The sequence below is a fragment of the Ochotona curzoniae genome, unplaced genomic scaffold, assembly GCF_017591425.1.
Source record: "Ochotona curzoniae isolate NIBS_2020 unplaced genomic scaffold, NIBS_Ocur_1.0 contig_3332, whole genome shotgun sequence".
Classification (NCBI taxonomy): Eukaryota; Metazoa; Chordata; class Mammalia; order Lagomorpha; family Ochotonidae; genus Ochotona; species Ochotona curzoniae.
The window spans coordinates 1,009,595-1,023,861 of NW_024465816.1; the positions used below are offsets into that span (position 1 = coordinate 1,009,595).

The 14,267-nt window shown below is 49.9% G+C and overlaps 1 protein-coding gene across 7 annotated transcripts in view; it reads right to left on the bottom strand.

The window, feature by feature from the left end:
• Nucleotides 1-13,099, bottom strand: part of PDS5B (PDS5 cohesin associated factor B) — a 148,145-nt gene extending 135,046 nt beyond the window's left edge. For all 7 annotated transcript variants that reach the window (XM_040979796.1, XM_040979795.1, XM_040979797.1 and 4 more), the window contains exon 1: nucleotides 13,053-13,099. The gene's annotated coding sequence lies outside the window, so the exon portion shown is untranslated. The remainder of the gene's footprint in view (nucleotides 1-13,052) is intronic.
• Between the last annotated feature and the right edge of the window lie 1,168 nt (nucleotides 13,100-14,267).

The window sequence follows — 14,267 nt, forward strand, 5'->3', positions numbered from 1 at the left end:
ACTCTGGAGTAGCCATGTTCAAACACCGGCTCTTCTCCCGATCCCAGCTCCCTGCTATGGTGCATCCTGGGTGGGATACAGCAGATGATGGCTTCCACGGATCGGCCTCTCCCATCCATGTGGGAGGTGCACACTGTGTCCCAGGCTCCCGGCTCAGCTACTGCAAGCATCTGGGATGTTAACCAGCAGGTGGGAGATCTCAACTGCTCTCCTTTTTTTTTTCCCCCTTCCTCACTCTCTCCATCTTTCCATGCATTCCTCCCACCCTCTCCCGTTCCTCCTATCCTCCCATTTTCTCCGCTTTTCAAATTAGATATTTTATAAAGCTTCAAAAGACTACCAACCCAAATTCTGTTTCCAGCAAAAATATCTTTAAGAGTAAGATAGATGGAACCAGTGCCATGGCCTAGTGGCTAAAGTCCTTGCCTTGAACGTGCCGGGTATCATATGGGTGCCAGTTCTAATCCCGGCAGCTCCACTTCCTATCCAGCTCCCTGCTTATGGCCTGGGAAAGCAGTCCAGGATGGCCCAAAGCCTTGGGACCCTGCACCCACGTGGGAGACCCAGAGGAAGTTCCTGGCTCCTGGCTTCAGATCAGCACAGCACCAGCCCCAGCCGTTGCAGTCACATGGGGGGTGAACCAGTGGATAGAAGATCTTTATCTCTCTTTCTCTCTGAAAATCTGACTTTCCAATAAAAAATAAATCTCTAAAAAAAAAAAAGTTTTTCAAGCAGCAAAGAAATATCAGACAAAACTTAGTATAAATAAAGCCCAAAATAATAAAGATGTAATTACACACAAAAGGCAATATATTTCTTCCTGTCAAATTCTTTAAAAGGCATTATATACAAGCTATAAAGAGCATTATATAGATACAAAACTGTTACACACCAATAGTACAAAGTTAAATGAACTATGTTTTATAAAGTTTTGCACTTTACATAAAGTAGCATAATGTTAACGCTAAATAAACCAAAAGTTAATGATCAACACTAACTCCTAGAGTAATCAATTAAAAAAACACAAAGCAGCAGAGCTTTAAAAAAGTATTTCAAGTGAGGTATCGGAAAATATGATTGGCCTGGGCATTTGGTCTGGTAGCTCTGATGCGAGCTGAGCATGGCAGCAGGCAAGGACTCAAGTAGCTGGTTCCCAATTACCCGCGTGAAGACCCTACTACGTTCCTAGCTCCTGGCTTCAGTCACTGCAAGCCATATGGGCAGAGACCCGGGCTATGGGAGGAGTCCCCACCTTCCTCCCTCAGAAGAGCATCATTAACTGAAACACGCCCACAATCCACATCAGAGCCCCCAGTTCCAAGTACAAGCGCCAGCTCCCGATTCCAGCTTTCTGCTAGCGCAGACCCTGAGAGACCGTGGGGAGACAGTTCATCACTGTGTCCCCCCACCCATGGCGGTGACCTAGACTGGTTTCCTGGCTCTCATCTTCAGCCCTGGCCTACCTGCCCCCAGCAACTGCAGCTCTTTGGTGAATGGCCCAGGAGATATGAGATGGCCTGCCCGTGTTCTTTCTTTTCTCTTCTTCCTCTCTCAAATAACCTTTTTAAATGAAAAAGTAAAGTCTTAAAACACATGCAAGATCTCTGCAGAAAAAAAAAGTTACTTTATAGCATGTGTATATCTATGTTGCTATCTTAACACATGAAATATCAAACTGTACAACTGATGTATCTTACAAGTATATTTATATATGTGTGTGTGTATGTGTGTGTGTGTGTATATGTGTGTGTGTGTGTGTGTGTTTGTGATTAAAATTAGTCTACAGGACTCAGCGCCATGACCTAGTAACTAAAGTCCTCACCTTGAACACGCCAGAATCCCATACGGGCACCAGTTCTAATCCCAGCAGTCCCACTTCCCATCCAGCTACCTGATTGTGGCCTAGGAAAGCAGTCAAGGATGGCCCAAAACCTTGGGTTCCTGCACCTGCGTGGCAGACCAGGAAGAAGCTCCTAGCTCTTGGCTTCAGATCAGCTCGGTCACTGAATCATCAGATGGAAGATATTTCTCTCTATCTCTCCTCCTCTCTATATATATCTCTGACTTTGCAATAAAAAATTTAAAAGAATACATTAAAAGCACACAACTGTAGGACCAGTGCATTTGCCTAGCACCTAAAGTTCTTCGCCTGAATGCGCAGGGATCCCATATGAGCGCTGGTTCTAATCCTGGCAGCTCCACTTCCCATTCGGCTCCCTGCTTGTGGCCTGGGAAAGCAGTCCAGGACGGTCCAAACCCTACATCCACGTGAGAGACCAGGAAGAGGCTGTGGGTTTGGATCAATCAGCTCAACTCCAGCTGCTGCAGCCACTTGGAGAGTTGAATCAACGGATGGAAGATCTTCCTCTCTGTCTCTCTTGTGTTTATCTGCCTTTCCAATAAAAATAAATCCTTTTTTAAAGTACATTAACTATTTGGTTTTATTTAATAAAAGACTTATTTTTATTTTCCACTACTTTCCCAGCACACAAGCAGGGAGCTGGATGGGAAGTTGGAGCAACCAGGACACAAACCAGCACCCATACAGGATCCCAGCGCTCGCAAGGCAAGGATTTAGCCGTTAGGCCATCATGCCTGGCCCCACAACTGTATTTTGTAATCTGCTGATATGCTATTGTCGCTGTCCCACAGCACTGGACTTGGTGCATGGCGCCGACAATAACTCGCGTGGACCATGACTGGATGGTCAAAGCCGAAGTTTATTAGTGGCATCAGACTTTATACACGGAGGGTCATATGGGATAAGGGAGGAAGTATTGAGCTCATCAACAAAACCGAGTAACAGTTTCTGTGCTTTTGTTTGGAACTCCTTTTGTCTTGTATATTCCACCAAGTGTTCTCACACACATACTGTCCATTCAACTGTTCTTATACAAATGATATCGGATCAGGTATACAAAAGGTGGCCATTCAGTTGTTCTCATGCAAATATTATCCAATCAACTGTAATCCTGTGCTCGCTGACCCTCTAGGGTCACAATGTCCTCCTACATGCAATAATAATCCCCAAAGTAATATTTATTGTATCACAACTTCTACAGGTTCAAGGGCGTATCAGCAGCTTAGCTGGTGGTGTGTCTGGCTAAAAGTCTCCCAGGAATCTGCTTCCAAGTTCACTGAAAGCTGCTGGCAGAAGTTCTCTGCCCTGTGGCTGCTGGGGGGCAACATTCCACGTGCCTTTTACATTTCTTAGAACCAAGGCTCTAACTCCCCTTTTGTTCCACAGTATCTTTTCAAGGATAACTAAAAGTGAGTGGAACTGGATCAGGTAGCCAAGTGTAGTTACTACCCGTGAAAAATCCTGGGTTCTCTCTGTTCTGGATTTCGGCCCTGTAACAGCCCACGGCGTGCTGAGGAGCCCTGTGACCCTCTGCGCAACACCCAAAGTGGACTGGAAAACAAGACACTGCGCACCAAAATCTTGATCCATCTGGCTACTGCTGCTGCTGTGACAGCAAACTATGCTTCCACTCTGAGCCCTGCCTTCAGCTCAGGTCCATGGAAAACAAAACCAGAAGGTAGGTTGAAGACCAGCGCTGTGGCGTAGTGCGCTAGCCTCCTCCCTGTGGTACCAGCATCCCCCATATGGGTGCCAGTTCCTCATCTAGCTACTCCACTTCCAATCCATCTCCCTACCCGTGGCCCAGGCAAGTATCTGGGCCCCTGCACCCATGTAGGAGACCCAGCAGAGGCTCCTGGCTTCGCATGGACTCAGCTTCCGCCTCTGCAGCCATCTGGGGCATGGACCAGCAGCCAACCTCTCCCTCTCTCTGCCTCCCCTCTCAGTAAATCTCTCAAGAATAAATATTTTTAAGTGTTTTTAGAACAAAAAAAAAAAAATCATGAAGAAGTATTCAAAAAGTTCACAAAAAAAAGTATAAACACCATGCATGATTCAACAACATCTTTCTGTACCAAAACAAACCAGTTATTTAATTCTAGTTTTCCAAACTCCGACATACCCTCACAAACTTTAGCAGGACAACTTGCCAGTCTGCAAGCAAGGTAACATCAGAGATGTCTCACTATCTTGACACTGCCCTCCACAACAGGGCACCTGGCTGTCCCCAGAGAGGAAGGAGACAAAGGGACCGAGACACAAACCACAGTGACTAATCTAATCTCACACACAACAGAGCATCATCTTGCCATTCAAACCAACCCTGATACAAACGTGCAAAAGCGAGTTACCAGAAAGGCAGGCTCACCGGGGACCATGTCAGAGGCCCAATACTCTATGAAGTCAGTCCTCCTTAAATCTCCTTTAAGGTTCAATGCAATCTTTCAGAAATTAACAAAACAGATTTAACAAGGTCTCTGGTGAGGAAACACCCGGCACAGGTCAAGCTGCTGGGCAGGACAACTCCATCCCAGGATGGAACACTGCTGCAATGCTGAACACAAGATGAAAATCCAACTTCAGGGCGTGCAGACAAGCAGAAAGGACTACTTAATAACCAAGGAAACTGACATTGAAACAAAGTATCTAATCCAGTAAGAAGCTAGTAACAGTTCAGTGTCTGCAGATCAAGGAAACTTGAAGGAAATGAAAGAAAATGCTCCCAAGATAAGTACGCAACATGATAATATTAAGTAAAGCGTTTGGATCAGAGGTAGTGACAAACTACTAAATCATTTTATGCAAAAAATAAGACAGTTAAATCTGTAATTAGAAATATCTGTTATCAACATGAGCAACATCAAGCCTGGAAAAGAATAAAAGCAGTAAGACAAACATTATTTTGTTTTTAGTAAACCAGCTGATGGCACAGAAACTTTTTTAAAAATTAAGAACCCACCCAAATGGGCAGGAAATTGGAAAAAGATAATTTTTGAAAAAAGGCAATTTTCAGAAAAATTACTCAAGCAGTCCAGTCCAAGCCCCAGTAGTTACACCCATGTGAGGAGTAGCACAGCAGCGATGAACGACGTCTCTACCAGGGCCCGGTGCGACAGTCTCACCTGACACCCTCCGAGATCCCACAATGAGCTCTGGTTCTAATCCCGGCAGCTCCGCTTCCCATCCAGCTACCTGCTTGTGGCCTGGGAAAGCAGCCAAAGACGGCCTAAAGCACTGGCACCCTGAACCCGCATGGGAGACCCGGAAGAAGCTCCTGGTTTTGGATCAGCTCAGCTCTAGCCACTGTGGTCACTTGGGTAGGGAACCAGGAATGGAAAATCCTTCTCTATCTCTCCTCTGTAAATCTGCCTTTCCAATAAAAATAAATAAAATCTTTCAAAAAAAAAAAAAAAAGACCTATCTCCCTCTCTCCTTATAACTCTGCACTTCAAGAAGAACTTTTTGTTCATTCTTTTTTTTTGGGGGGGGGGGGGTCAGATGTGATGTACAAAGAGACAAAGAGAAAGATCCTCCATCTGCCATTTCACTCCCCAAGTGGCCACAGTGGCCGAAGTTGAGCCAATCCGAAGCCAGGAGCCAGAAGCCTCCTCCCAGCCTCCCATGCAGGTACAGGTCCAAAGACCTTGCACTGTCCTCCACTGCTTTTCCAGGCCACAGGCAGGGAGGTGGATGGGAAGTTGAGCAGCCAGGATAAGAACCAGCACACATATGGGATCCCAGCTTAAGCCATACCCTCCAAGCAGCAGGGTGGGGCCTGGTGATCGCCCACATCTCGCCCCCCCATTTTGGAACAAATTCTACCACAAAGACTTCCTCCGTAAGGGCAGTCACAAGTCCTGCAATTCTATGATGTTGGTACAGACATTTGAGGGCAAAATTTAACATAAGAACATCATATGCTGTAGCATCACACTGCAGGCAGAATGCCTGCCACAGCAATGTTGAATGTCCTTGATATTAAGTCCAATACACCACGGAAATTAAAAGGTGAGTTCACCAGGGACCAGAGACCCTAACTGCCTATCGCCCATCTGGCTCCTCATTTTGCCCCAGGAGAATGGACCCTAGCAGCTGCCAGGGAGCTGGATCAGAATTTGCGCAGCCAGGATTAGGACTGGCACCCATATGGGATCCCAGTGTATGCGAGGCAAGCACTTCAGCTGCTAGGTCACTGTGCCAGGCCATATTAAAGAAAAAAAAAAACAAACTTACTGTAAAATACAATTTATAAAAACACTAAGCAGGAATTTTCAAATTTCTTTTGGCACCAAAACAAAGTTATCTTTCAACCCCACTTTCCCATGAACTCTGAGGTACTCTCATGGGTGTAGGGCATTTACCCCTCCATTCCTGATCTTGACCCAACAGACGCCAAGAGCATCCCACTTTCCCTGTTTGTAACCACTGAAATGTGTCCAGACATTGTCAAATTTCCTAGCAGCAGGAGGGGTGGGACAGCATGGAGATAAAAAAAATCACCTCAGTTTAAAAACCAATGCCTAGGGTAACACGATGAAAGGGCCAGCCATTTGCTAACAGCTGAATATTATAACCAAAGACGGAAAAGTCTGTCAACTTACTCAAGCCAACTAGAAAAACCATTTCATAAAACAATGTGAAGATCGAAGTGGCAAGAGTACAGTACACAGGAACCACACAGGAACAAACTTCACGTAGTCTTACCAACATTCTAGATTCCTACACAGCTCAGCACAGAAGACCCATGATCAACTCCAACCCTACAGTGGCCCGTGGGCTCTGTAAGGGCTGCAAAACTAATGCTGTCACACTCCAAGGCAACCACAGGCCGACTCAATATCTGAAGCAGGCCGTCAGCTTCTCAGTTGGTCATACTGTATGACCCACAAATGGTGGTATAAATACCCAAATGGCCCCTGGCAGAAAACAGGTTCTCCCTGCTACAGAGAGGCACAACTGAAGGCCATTAGGAAATAGATGGAAAAGACGCTAGATATAAACGGCTTCCTTTGACTGATTCAAAGGAAAAACCAAGGTTCCCTTACAAGAAGACCCAGCCCTAAATCTCTGGGGAAACTGAAATACCAAGATCCAGGTTGAAGCCCCTTGCAAGGAAGAGAAACACACCAAGTAACAGTATAAGGAAAAATGAAACACGGGCGGGCAGGTGGCAGAGTAGGACAAACATGGCCTGGCAGAGCCACGCTTCCTCCGAGTGTCTGGGCTGAGGCCCCCGCCCCACTCCATCTAGTTGCCTCCAAACACACACCAGGGAGGCACAGGAACGACTCAGGTACCCGGCGCTGCTACTCATACGTGAGGGCATGCTGGAGTCGCAGGTACCTGGATGGCCTGGTCCAACCCTGGGCTGTTGTGGGCATGCACAGACTGAAATCGGCAGGAATACTCTCCCTTTCTATGCATTTTGAATAAAAACTAAATTTCAAAGATGAAATGACCACTGAAAGGAAAGGGGAGGTGACAAGACAGGACAAGCAGACAGCACAAGCTGAGCTGACCATGCACAACGTTTTCACCCTGACTCGCAAATCTTCCTGTGGGTCATCTCTCTCTTCACGAACTCCAGGTCGAGGGCTCTGAGTATACTTCTGGACACCACGCTGCTCCAAGGCGAGCCAAGGCAGCTCTCAGCTGGTTCCAAGAACCTTACTCATCCCCTCAAAGTCCCACTCTCTCAATACACCCTAGATCCTAGCTTAGGGTAGTAACGGGAAGGGGGTGGTGTTACACTAAGCAAACCAAAATACCTGAATCACAGGATGTGCAACAAGTGACCGCCTCCCAAACAAGCTTTCCCCTCACTCATAATCAAAGAATACATACTCAAAAAAAAAAAAAAAACCATACTATGCACAACAATTGGCAAAAAACATTAAATCTGAGGAAGCTCAATATTGATAAACATGTGACAAGCATACTCCTGTTGCTGGTTACTGTGAACTGATACAACCAACCATCATTCAACAGGGCAAAACAAAATATATAGACTACACTTGTATTAAAATGCCCTAATCACCTTTAATTATGCCAATATGAAGAGTTCTGTAGCGGTACGAAAAAAAGCTACATTAAAAAAAAAAATAAGCAGGGCTAGATCTGTGGCGTAATAGGCTAGGCATCCACCTGCATTGCCAGTAACCCATATGGGCATCAATCGGTGTCCTGGCTGCTCCACTTCTCATCCAGCTCCATGCTACAACCTGGGAAAGCAGCAGAGCTTGGGCTCTGGCACCTAAAGAGACCCCAAAAAGGCCCTCGACTCCCCACTTTGACCAGACACTCTAGCTAATGCAGCCATGTGAGGAGTGAACCAGCAGATGAAGATTCATATTCTCTCTCTCTCTCAAGCAAAATAAATAAATCTTCCCAAACAAAGTTTTTAAAAAAAGTAAACAGTAGCATAGCATAGTAAAATAACATTACCATTTACAGTTTTTTGGTTGCTTGAGCTTTCTGGAACTATAAACGGTGGCTTATCTTCTGAGAGGAAAAGAAAAAGCACCTTTTCTGTACCATTACAAAGACTTTTTTAAACCACACACAACATCTAATTTAAAACTCAGATCCAGCACCATGATTCAGTAGCTAAATCCTCACCTTGCACGTACTTGGATCCATATGGGCACAGGTTCGTGACCCAGATGCCCCACTTCCCACCCAGCTCCCTGCTTGTGGCCTGGGAAAGCAGTAAAAGATGGTCCAAAGCTTTGGGACCCTGCACCTGTGTAGGAGAGCCAGAAAAAACTCCTGGCTCCAACTCCTGGCTCGGAATCAGATCAATTCTAGGCAATGTGGCCACTTGGGGAGAGAATCAATGGACACAAGATAATTCTCTCTGTACCTCTATCTTTGCAAATCTGCCTTTCCAATAAAAATAAATAGATCTTTAATACACACACATACACTCTCACCATCAACTCGCCCCACCAGTCAGCCCACAGTTGAAAACTAACTGAAATAGCTCAAAAGAATTTCAGTTAAGAGATACATCCAGGAATATGGAACTTTCCTTCAAACTCACCTCACTTCCTCAAGATCACCTCTGAGGGAAAAAAACACCAAGAGTGTATAAACCCTTCACTGGCTAAGAAACCACACGTCCTCACTGCTTTCAGATCCCGAAGCATCCTCTCCTAGACCCTGCCAGGGCTGCAGTCCCGCCATCCCCTGCTCAGCTGACTGGCTCATCTCACTCTCCCACGTGTGCTGCAGTCCCGCCATCCCCTGCTCAGCTGACTGCCTCATCTCACTCTCCCACGTGTGCTGCAGTCCCGCCATCCCCTGCTCAGCTGACTGCCTCATCTCACTCTCCCACGTGTGCTGCAGTCCCGCCATCCCCTGCTCAGCTGACTGCCTCATCTCACTCTCCCACGTGTGGAAAGCAAAGCCGGCGGTGAGCGAAGAGGGGCAGGGCCTCCTGCTCTCCCCAGAACAGTAGCATCAGGGAAGCCTCACACTCGGGTCTGCTCTCCACCAGCTGAGACCCAGTATCCAATGGCCACCCTTCCACAGGCCAGGTGTCTCCGTTCTCATCTCATGGGTTTAAGGAAACTTAACAGGGAGCTCAATTTTTTTTTTAAAGATTTATTTCTTGGAAAGTCAGATATACAGAGAGGAGAAGACAGAGAGGAAGACCTTCGGTTCAATGATTCACTCCCCAAGTGAGCACAATGGCCGATGCTATGCCGGTCCGAAGCCAGGATCCAGGAACCTCTTCCGGGTCTCCCACACGGGTGCAGGGTCCCAAAGCTTTGGGCCGTCCTCCACTGCTTTCCCAGGCCACAAGCAAGGAGCTGGACGGGAAGTGGAGCTGCCAGGATTAGAACCAGAGCGCTCAAGGCAAGGACTTTAGCCACTAGGCCACCCACTAGGTCACGCTGCCGGGCCCAACAGGGAGCTCAATTTAAATAAGCCAGTTCAGAGTCCCCTCTCCAAGGCCCAGCAGGTGAGTGACCTGCTCCCAGGGCCGCTAGCCTCCTCAGCGGAGAAGCCTGCCTGAATCACTCTCCACCAACCCCTCCACTGACTTTCAAGTTCTGCAGCCACACACCAAATATTTCTAATTATTGCTTACCACTGTTCCATCATCAGAGTATAATTATCATTGTGGATATGTTTAATGCTCCATATTAATGGCTTTTTATGTAAACTAAATTTTATGCATGTTTTATCATTCCTAATTTTGAACTAATTAGTAAGAAAAGATCATAAATCCTAAAAATTTTTTCAAGCACCACAAGGAATGATTAGGATCAGGTGGTTCATAAAATAGGATGAACTTTTAACAAAAAGTGCTGAACCCTCCAAAGTGCAAACTACAAACCTGTCACTGCTGCTTAAATAAGCTTAAAAGTTCATTTTTACACCACATATTTTTGGAATTTATAACATTCCTAAACAAGAACACTCAACCCAAACAAAATGTCTAATGCAACTGGAAATGACAAATGATCTGTATAACAATCTGATCCTAAAAGAAAAACACACACGTTCATATTCTCTCTCTCTCTTTCTCTCTCTCTCTCTCTCACACACACACACACTCCTTAATAACAAAGTTCAATACTAATTTCTCCAAATTACTCTGGCTTATGAGTCTCACAGGAATAAACACGTCAAGTAATGTGGTACTGGAAAAGCAAGCAGCGCCAGCAGACAGAGACGCAAGGAATCGCCTTTAAACAACACACAACAGGCTCAAGACTGGACAGAAAAGATGAAAAGAGTCCCTGAAACAGGGACCTGAATATGCACTACCCTGAATATGTACTACCCTGTACTTCCTGGCTGAAAACAAAAATGAGACAGGAATGGAAAAGAAGCAAATTATTTTAAATATCGCCAATTCTTGAAATCAAACAAGACAGACCACTGGGACGCTTGTACCTAAAGGCTGCCCCAATCCCACCAAAGGAGTAAGTGACTGTGACCTTGGATGAATCAAATCAGAATCACGTTAGTTTCACATGTAATAATCTCACATATCGAATATCTGATTAGAAATCTTCCCGAGTCTCCGCGCGGCTAACAGAAGACCAGAATTACTCTTTCTAACACAAGCTGCGCCCTTGTCCCTTAGCGTCCACACAGCCAGCCAGCGCTGGTGTGAGTTCTAACCCAATGAGATCAAAAGCACTGAGCCAGAGGACAGTCCCCTCCTTCCTAGGAGGGACAGGCAAATGGGACACAGTCTCCCCAAAAACACTGCCTCCCCAAGTTCCACTACATCCCACTCATCCCCGAGCCAAGCCCTATCGGGGTGTCACCCTTCGTCTCTGTTCAATGGAATTAGACAACAATTTTAACTTCAATATCAGCACAACTTTCATCCAGCACCCAATGCAGAATCTCAGTGCACAACCCTCTCCTGGGGCAGGCAGGGTGGCTTTCACCGCGGACCCTGCGCATTCCCAGGGACACAGGCAAAGGACACCGCAGAGGAAGAGATGACAGGAATAGCAACAACTGCTACAAAAGCAAAGGGGGAAAGTTCCACTTCGAGTGTCCGAAGTGCACCTTCCACACATGCGTAATGTCTCGTTATGTAGGGACAACGCTCAGACGCAGGATGTGCTTTTAAAGTTCAGTTTTCGAAGACAGATCTCTCTTAATCTGAGGTCCCACGTAGTAAGTTTCCCCCGCACAGTCAGATGCGGGGTTTTCCTGTGCCTCCTACATGAGATGCAAGATTAACTGTTCCACAAACTGCACACCCCAAAGGAATACTCGAGTCCTAAACATGTTTCACAGCTTAGTTCTGTCACTGCATGGGTTAAAAGAAACGCTTTCTCAAGCCCACACCGAGCCCTGCACCTCTGCGACTTGACTGCCGCAGCTAAACTGTCTTGACACCTTCTCTATAGGTGTTAACAGAGAACAATGATTACACCGCCGAGCAGCTCTGCAGAATTACCTGCTTCCTGTGCCTAAATCAAGTGTTTAATGGTTCCTAGGGGGACAGTACAGGATTCCTCAACTTCAGGTCCCACATCCATCTTCCAAAGAAACGCTATCCCCCAAAGTTTCCCAAAGTATCCCCAATCAACGAGGGCACCAGTGCCCAGCCCATCACTTCGTCGGAAGGGCGTGAGAACCCTCTCCGAAGTCACGGAGCGGGGCGCCGGGGGATGCTGGGGCCGCCGGCAAGCTGCGGGTCCAGGCGACCGGCCGAGCCCCGCGGGGAGCAGCCCGGGAAACGCACGGAGGCGGCCAACACCCCCACCCCACCAACCGCCAAAAAACAAAAAAAGAGAGGGGGTGGGGGGACTGGTGCGCGTGGGGGCGGGGGTGCGATGCTTGTCCAGACCCAAAACTTTTCAGAGTGTCGACAGGATAACCCCCGCACGAGGCTACCCGTGGGCGACCGCACACCCACTTGGCGGCCGGTCCTTTCCAAGCGCCCCGAAGCTGCCGCCTTGCGGAGGAGCCGCTCCAGGCCCGCGCGCTCGGCGCTTCCTCCACCCCCGGCTCCGCGGGCTCCGCGGGCTCCCCGGGCTCCCCGGACCAGCAGCAGCTGCAGCTCCGAGGGGCGCGGGCCGGCGCGCTTCCCCTCCGGCCGCTACCCAAGTCCCACCGTGCAAAAATGTAAAGGTTAAAAAAAAAAAAAAAATGTCACTGTGGCAGCCCCGCCGAGGCGGGAGGAGGGAACGAGGGCGCCCGCCCGGAAGGCGGGGGGAAGACCCGCCTCGCTGGAGGATTCAGCAGGAGCACCGCGCCGCCCGCCTGCAGCCCGGGAAACAGCCGCGGGGCCGCCGGGCGGCGGGGGAGGGGCGGCGGGCGCTGGCCCGGGACCCCCGAGACCCCGAGACCCCCGGGACCCCGGGACCCCCGCGCGCGCAAGGTCAGCGCCCGCCGGCCGCCCCGGCTCCGACCCCAGGGCGGCAAGTTGAACGTGCAGGCGGGCTGCGGGGCAGCGCTCCCCGAGCGGGCGTGCGGGGCCTCCCCGCCCCCACCCGCAGCCCCCCGAGCCCCCCGGGGCCGCCGCCGCCGCCCGGCCGAGCCGCCCAGCCGCCGGGAAGCTCGGCTCGCCCGGCCAGCGAGCGGGCGGCGCTCCAGCCGCGCCACACACACACACACACACCACACCACACACACACAGGGGCCAGGAAAATGGAGCGCGGCGAGCAGACAGCAGGGACATTTTCTTTCCGTTAGCTGAATTGTTTCCTACCTCCGGGTGCCCGACTCGCTTACTCCTCTCACTCGGCTGCTCTCTGCGAGGTCCGCCGCCGCCGCCGCCGTCGCCGCCGCATCCAATCGCCTCCCGCCCCCCTCCCCTTCCGCAGCCAGCCCGGCCGTTCCTCCTCCTCTCCGCTTCAAAATGGCGCCAAGCGCTCTCCGGCCGCTGCTCCAATCGAACCGCCGCCGACGGCGCCCGGGGGGCAGGCAGAGCGCCGCGTGAGGGCGCAGCGCCCCCTGCCGACCGCCAGGGGCCCGCCGCCCGGCCAAGCCACCGCCCCGCCCCGCCGCCGCGCACGCGCAGGCCCCGCCTTCGCCCCGCCCCGTGGGCGGGCGCGCTCGCAGGCCCCGCCCCCGCGTCGTGGGCGCGCGCTCGCAGGCCCCGCCCCGCGCCGTGGGCGCGCAGCCGCGCAGGCACGAGCCGCGGCTGGGTCGGTCAGGACGCGCGGGTGTTTCGGCCTGCTAACCGCACGCGCGCCCCGCGACTGTTAACATGGCCATGTTTGCAACATGTTCAGTGCTATGTCAGTGTCACTCACTGGTGCTATTCACCCCTGGCTCCTTGCCTTAGTAACTCTAACTCAAATACTCAATATGTCCCCTGCTACCAGTAGTTTATTTCGGGGGAGGATGGCGGGGTTGCATCGCTTGCAGAATGTGACGAGTTGTTCCGCAGACAGCAGCAAAGGGAGAGACAAGTATTCCACCTGTAACCAGGCATCCTTGTCAGACTTGAACTTGTTGAGGGAGACCGCCGCCTGCAGGCCACCTGCGAGGCGGGTGGATTGCTCCCCTCTGCACCTGCTCGCGGGCCGCCCGGGTGCGCGGCTCACCTGCCTGGGGGAAGCTGTTCCTATTGATTACAGGGATCCCTGGGCCTCTGATAGAGTGGGGAGGGACCGCCTGTGCAGGAAAGTGGATGAGACACATTTTTTTTTCCTCCTATGTCCAAATTTGAATGGGGAGGAGCCCTCCTTGTTGTCAACCCGCAGCGTGCTGTTACTCAAAGTTTCTAACAGAGAAAATGTTTCAATGATGAACACCCCTGGAGGGAACTCTGGATCAAAAGAAGCAGAACATAAGCAGTGCTGATCTAGAAATCAGCGTCAGCATGGTAGAAGCGATGTAATAAAATGTTGGGGGCTGTGGGGGCGGGAGGAGGACGGCCTACCCCCAGCCCTACTTATTCGGCTTCCCTGGGGCCAGT